Source organism: Mustela nivalis (genome assembly GCF_964662115.1).
Source record: "Mustela nivalis genome assembly, chromosome: 4".
Classification (NCBI taxonomy): Eukaryota; Metazoa; Chordata; class Mammalia; order Carnivora; family Mustelidae; genus Mustela; species Mustela nivalis.
The window spans coordinates 124,622,239-124,630,088 of NC_139023.1; positions in this window are offsets into that span (position 1 = coordinate 124,622,239).

Below are 7,850 nucleotides of genomic sequence, written 5' to 3' on the forward strand. Positions count from 1 at the left end.
CGATTTAATCAATTGTTTTAAAAACAGAGTCACATGATAATTTACCTCAAATATCTGAAGGAGAATGAGTCATTTGAACAAAACTCCAACAAATGACATCTTTGCTCTTCTTTTACCTTTTAAATTCTTCTGAAAATAGAGTATCAAAATGTTGAGGATTTATATATTGAAAATAAGTTATTTACTCCCATTAAACAGAATAGTTTTGCATTATTTACTTTCAGAATTTTAGTTGACACTCTTGCTTTTGCTCATGGCAAGAATGTTCAAGAGCAATAGGTCAGGGCTAATGAGAAGTCTGTCTTCACCCTCCCAGCCTTGAGGATGCTTTCTGTGTAGGCAGGAAACTCTGGTTTTATTTCACCTATGAGAAGAAGAGCTAAGCTTTTTTTTTTTAATTCAAGTCATCACCCATTACCCAGTATGTTTATAACTGCCTGAGGCAAATAAGAATACTGGTGAGCTTAATAGCTATCTGACTTATCTGACTTTTTCACGCTAAGTGAAACCTGGATGTGATCACTGTGTTCTGTTGGAACAGGTATTTCACAATTATAGAAATAGACAAGAGTGCTGGCAGAATTAAGTGTCACATGTCCCTGTCATTATAGGCAAGCAGAACTCAGAAATACCTGCATCAAAACAAGTATAAACAGTCGCCCTGTGGCCAACTTTCAGTTTGGGCTCCGGTCATGATCTCAGAGTCCTGGGATCAAGTCCTGTGTCAGGCTCCATGCTAAGTAAGGAGTCTGCTTGAAGATTCTCTCACTTTCCCTCTATTCCTCCCCAAGCTCACTCTCCCTCTCTTTAAAATAAATAAATAAATCTTAAAAAAAAATACCTATGACACTATGAAATAAAAAATACTATGTAGAAAATACTAAGCCCTTGTTTCTACATCAGAGATATGAGTCTTTGGGTATTCTACTGATATTTTATTTTATTAATTTGGGGTATGTTTTTTCCAATTTGGCTGTTTAAATAAACCCGGCCTGGAAGCCACTTTGGAACTAGTGAGACTTATTCTTTTACAGATGCCTTATTTCCTGGAGAAGCTAGTAAACTTTTCACATAGATTGGATTCTGGATATTGCAATTTTGTTATGTCATTAAACAAAAGTTTAAATCAAAGTCAAATTAACAAATCACTACCATAAAAAAATGATTTCCTTATTGCACAAGATAATTAAAGGTATTCCTAGATTTCATAGCAATGCAAAACTTGGGACTTGATCCCTGATAAAAAGGAGAATCAGTAAAGTACACAAAAAAGAAAAACTCAGTTTTCTAGGAGTTGTGTGTCCTTTTAAACAGAACACTTTACTTTTGGTCACCAAATGTGTGGAGGTTTTCCCCCTTCCCAGCAATTCTCTCTTTCTCTCTCTTTGCCCCTAGTTATTACAACCAGTGAAGATTTTAAAATCCCACTTGGAGGGGCACCTGGGTGGCTCAGTGGGTTAAGGCCTCTGCCTTCTGCTCAGGTCATGATCCCAGGGTCCTGGGATGGAGCCCCTTACTGGGCTCTCTGCTCAGCGGGAAGCCTGCTTCTCCCCACTAAACCCCTCTCCCACCACTGCTCTCTGCCTGCTTCTCTGTCTACTTGTGATCTCTGTCAAATAAATAAATAAAATCTTTTAAGAAAAATTCCACTTGGAGGGACGCCTGGGTGGTTCCATTGCTTAAGCCACTTCATTTGGCTCAGGTCATGCTCCCAAGGTCCTGGGATCCAATCTTGGACCAGGCTCCTCGCTCAGCAGGAAGCCTGCTTCTCCTTCTGTCTGTCCTTCCCCCTGCTTGTGCTCTCTCTCATTCATTCTCTCTCTCTCTGACAAATAAATTAATAAAAGTCTTTAAAAAAATCCCACTTGTACATGAGGTGAGAGGAGGACAAAAGGTGGACAGCAAATTAAACTGCAGATTGAGTAGTCAGGAGGATGTGGCCACTTATATTTCCACCAGACAATGGCTACAGGAAAGAGAAGTGGCCCTCATAGGCAGGATCTCCATCAGAGTAACAGTGTACAGAGTCCACCATGAGCTCCCAGTTAAACACATGGGAGAGACAAGAACAAAAAAACATTTAAAAGGAAGGAAAAATAAAGCTGCATGCCAGCCGGATTTACTACAGTATGACTCAATTCAACACTATCTACCTGGAGATAGTGTCAGATCCAATAGGTTAAAGGCTCAGTCTCACAAAACCCCCAATTGCAAGTGGGTCTCCAGGTTACCCCACAACTTCTGTCCAATGTGGCTCCCATAGGAGGTTCCCATGATGCCCTCCTCAAGTTCAATCCATTTACTAGGGTGGCTCAAAGAAGTCAGTGTATTATTTGCTAAAGCTGACTAGTTTATTAGAGGATGATAAAGAATACAGGTGAGCAGGCAGATAAAAAGGTACATAGGGCAAAATATTTGGGGAAGAGTGCTGAGCATCTATGCCTTCTCTGACTGTGTCACTCTTCCCACACCATCACCAGTTCACCAACCTGGAACCTCTCTTAACCTCTTACTACTAGAATTTTTACAGAGACTTTATCACATAGGCGTAATTGATCATTAACTACATTTTCAGCCCTTTTACTTTCTCAAGAGAATGAGGGGTGGGGTAAAAAATTCCAGGCTTCTAATCATAGCTTGTTCTTTCTGGGAACCATCTCTCGTTCAGGAACCACCAAGAAGTTTACCCGGAGGAGCCCCGATAGAACAAAAGACTCTCCTCTCACTCTGAAAATGACAAAAGTTTTAGGACTTGTATCAGAAACTAGGGTCAATGACCAAATATTAGAACCAAAAATGTTCCTAGTGCTCTTACCACTTAAGAAATTAAAAAAAAAAAAAAGATATGAAGTCTAACAGTTCAGAATTACAAGGCAGCAGATGTGGGACTGGGAGAAAGGAAAAATACTTTAGAATGAGAGTCATCTGCTTATATTTTGGCTCTGTCCATTACCAGCATCTGTGGTCTCAGTTCTCAGAGGACAGAATCCATGAACCTATGGAACAACTCTAGCATAATGCCTGGCATATAGCAGATGTCACAAAAACACAGTTCTTTTCTCTTTTCTCCAACCATTTGTGATCATCATTTCACAAATATTGGCCAATTACTTGGAAGGATCAATTTAGTCTCAAACTCATGAGAATTCAAAATGCACAGAAGATCATTAACCACACCTGAACTTTTACTGAGAAGGTACTTAGGAAATTATTGACTCACTGACCTGGCTTTGTGCACAGATTAACTATTACTATACAACACATGGTACCTGAAGCTTCATGGTTTTGTTTTGTTTTCAAAATTATTTATTTGAGAGAGAGAGAGACAACAGAGAGAAACAAAGCAGTGGAGAGGAGCAGAAGGAGAGAGAGAAGCAGACTCCATGTTGAGTGCAGAGCCCAAGGTGGGACTCGATTGAAGCTTCACAATTTTTAAACAAACCTCATTGACTGGTTATCTATGTTTTACCTTCTTCTCTCCATGTTTTACCTTTTCATGTGTCTCAGTATTCTCAATAAGCTACTTCTCTGCTTGATACATGAACTTTTAAATGCATCTTGGACTCTGTGGAACAAAGGGTGAGGAAAAGATGAGATTCTGTTCGTTGGGAAATAGTTGTGTCTTTATTTACCTGGCTTGAAGCAAAAGTCAAGAGGAAGAACACACAGTACTACTTGTCTTGAGGAAATACGACCTAATGAGTAAGACAGGCAGAAAACCCAAAGATAACAATGACATGGGATTAAGTCTAAGAATTTAAATACAAAGTGTTGTTTCGTCACTGAAGAGGTGGTAATTATGTTACCTAGGGTACATCATTTTTTAAAAAACATATATTTTTTTAAGATTTTATTTATTTATTTGACAGAGATCACGAGTAGGCAGAGAGGCAGGCAGAGAGAGAGGATGAAGCAGGCTCCCCTCTGAGCAGAAAGCCCAACTCAGGGCTTGATCCCAGGACCCTGAGATCATGCCCAGAGCTGAAGGCAGAGGCTTTAACCCACTGAACCACCCAGGTGCCCCTACCTAGGGTACATTCGAAAGAGGAAGTGATACTTAAAATGTCTTTTAAAGAATGGGTAAGAGTTCAGTAGGTGGAGGGGCAGAGAGATTACTCTAAGCAAGGAGAATTTAGAAGAGTCCAGAACTTAGTATCTATGCTTTGGATTTATTTCAAGGCATTTGGGTGGGAAGTGATAGAGAATGAAAACTGAAAATTATACAGTCTAAGATTGTGAAGTCTTGGGTTCTTTGCTAATAAATTAAGGCATTATGTATATTTTGTTGAATATTTAAAGATATAAGTTTATTGCAGGAGCATCAGAATTTGCTTCCTCTTCTTTTTCAAAGAACAGACTTGTCTATTTGAGCATTTTGCAAATTTTCCAGAATCAAAACCCCCTTTAATAGTATTTTTATGCATAGTATTAAATATTACTTTAATGATAATAAGATGAACCACATGAAATTGCTGATATCAACCATTTGGACTTAAAAAAGCAGTAGTTTCTAATGATTCAAACTATATTATGGCCACTGTACTTAAGCTTTTTCATCATTTCATTGATTTTATTTGGTCAGTTGATTATAAAGTATGTTCTAATGCTTTCAAAACTGATGATTATGATGATTTTATCATAGTTTGCTTCTGTACAAGTCATACTAAACAGATAATATTAAAATCATTTCTCATTTATAAATATCACATTCATCTAAAAATTATATTAAATTTGATACTGAAAAACATTACTTTATGACAAATTTAAAATGATAACGTATCTACTTTGACCTGGAGTCAAGAATAAATGTTAAAGTGTCGATTGGAGTTTTACAACACTTAACATCATCAAAGTGGACAAAAAACAGTTTTTATAACCTTGAATTTGAAGCTACTACAATTTACTGGGATGCCTGGGTGGCTCAGTTGGTTAAGCAACTGTCTTCGGCTCAGGTCATGCATGATCTTGGAATCCTGGGATGGAGTCTCCCATGGGCCTGACTGCTCAGTGGGGAATCTGTTTCCCCCTCTGGCCTCCCCCTGCTCCTACCCTTTCTCTCTCTCTCTCATTCTCTCTCTCTTAAATAAATAAATAAAATCTTAAAGAAACTATTACAATTCACATTTGAAATATCAATGGAATTATTTTTTTAATGTCCACGGTTTTTAAGAAATAAGGAAAATAAGGAAATAAAATATGAGTTTATCTGTAAACATTTTCCACAAATATCACATTCCATAGTCCAGGATAATAAAAAGGTCACCTGGTGCACAGCTCTTTTCTGATACTTTTGCTTTGTGAGATACAGTTTTCTCACGCACACAAGGCTTAAGGCCACCCTTACATAAACACATGTCCTAATGTATTCTTTTTTTCCCCTTGGAAATTAGTTACCCTAAATCCACGTGAGTAAAGAAATAATCTCCTAATTGATCCATAACTAACATTATGAGTACCCCTTCCATCGAAATTAGTGTCCTAATAGTTTCTTGTTTGTCTTTTCTTGGATTTGTCCTAATCATAACAAGCAAATATCACTTATGCATGGCCATACTCAAGTTTATAGGATTGACTTTGAAAAAAACTTCTATTGTATAACTAAATCCCAGTAAAGGGATTTAATTCTCTTCGGGCTGCCATCTTTGAGAATCAAACAAAACAGCATCAACAACAAATGGCTACTTTATACAACAAATGGTAACTCACTATCTCAAACAAATGAATGGCTTCTTGAATGGCTGCTATGTTCACAGAAACTTCTTAGCTGAGAAATTAAAAAATATTTTGAAAAATAAAAAAAGTAACTATTCAGTTCCTAAATGTATTAGATCTCACAGTGAATAAGAGCTGTATGTATTAGTTTGGCTTCTCCAAAGCAACGCCTGAGACAAGGACCTGGGAGACATTCGCGGGAATAATAGCGAGAGAGCAGGGAGCGTGAGACAGGAAGGGAAAGAAGAAAAGCCAAAGGATTCCTTAGTGAGGTCAGTGCTGTGAATAACTGGGATTCCTCCAGGATATTTGGAAAAGAGTGCAGAGTGCCTTCACAACTATCTTCTGAAAAATAAGATGCTGGAGCATTTATCCATGAGAACTCCTTTCTTGGCTTACCTTTCTGTGTCCGCCACAACACTTAACTGTTGACTAAGAAAAATTGTTAACAGTTGGGTTATAGGGCAGGGGTGGAAGTTGCAGGAATTCTAAGCTTTGAGAGTTATGGAATAGAAGAACATGTAACATTTTATAACTGGTTACATAGAGCCTTTTTTTTTTTTAAACCAATACTGTGATAGTTGAAGGAATAAAGAAAATTCCTATTCACTTTGCAAATTTAGCCCAACACCTGATCCTGCTAATCCTTGTCTTTGTTTCATCTTCCAGGCTCACTTCTCTATATCCTAATCTTAAAAAAAACACAAGGAAGAACCATAGATGTCTGTTTTGGTTTTAGTAGTCTTAATTTATTGTTTATATTCTCTTATGAGATAAATTTTAAAAAAAAGTTTCTTTCTTCCTTTCTTTCTTTCTTTTTTTTTTTGGAGAGGGAGAGAGAGGTGTCATGGAGGGAAGGAGTGGGAAACAAAGAATCTTAAGCAGGCTATAAAGAGCCCAGTGTAGAGCTCAATCCCACAACCCTGAGATTATGACCTGAGCCAAAATCAAGGGTTGGACACTTAACTGACTGAGCCACTCAGGGTGTCTCTCAGGCTTTTACTACTTTTACTTCTAAAACAGATTATGTTGTTCCTAGGCTAAGAATTGGTCATGCTGTGTGTCTTCCAAATAGTCTTTAACACAGTACTTCTGTAATCAATGTGTACACAGAACTCAATGCATATACAGTGAGTGTAGATCTTACCACAAATGGTTGTCTTTTACCCATACATTCTCCTCTATTTAACTGCTATAAAGCCTGAGGCTCTCATCCTTATATTTGATTCTTTGAGTGAGAGTGTGTTTCTAGGAGGTTTGTGTAAAATATGTGTATGCAAAATATCTTGGGGGCAGCAAATATGTATTGGTTAGATGTTTTTCATCTGATCATTAAGGAACAATTTTCTAATCTGAGGTAAAGATCGGATTGAGAAATTGGTTTCTGGGGCCCCTGGGTGGCTCAGTGGGTTAAGCCTCTGCCTTCGGCTCAGGTCATGATCGCAGGGTCCTGGAATCAAGCCGCACATCTGACTCTCTGCTCAGAGGGGAGCCTGCTTCCGCCTCTCTCTGCCTACCTCTCTGCCTACTTCTGATCTCTCTTTCTCTCTCAAATAGATAAATAAAATTGTTTAAAAAAAAAAAAAGAGAGAGAAACTGGTTTCCAAGTGGCAAGATTTAAGTGTTGGCGAGATGTTGACCATATATTTATATATTTATAACCAGTCATAAATCTTATAGCACTTTCAAATGCAAAAATTAATGGGAATATATGTATTTGAGGGCACTCCCATTATAGTTACTGTCCCGGCTAAAGGCAACAACACTTTCTTAGATTAATTTATAGTTTCTCTAATGCATTAAATTTAAGCCTTTGAATAATTGGTTTCCATGTTGCTAACATGAACCGCTGAATGGACACTATTCCACTGCGAAGTGGAATCCTATTTCAAAAGAAGAAGAAGACGAAGAAGAACAAGAAGGAGAAGGAGGAGAAAAAGGGAGGAGGAATGTAAACTGCAGCAAACATGGTCATTTATTAAGAATTTCATACAATCAGGATTTTGGGGTGGGTCAGTATCTTTGAAATTATGATCAGTTTAGAACACTTTCATTTCTTTGGGTGAGGTAGTTGATACTTGGAGAAGTTAAACCACTTTTCCCCAAAGCATATGATTCATCCGTGGCAGAGTGAGGTC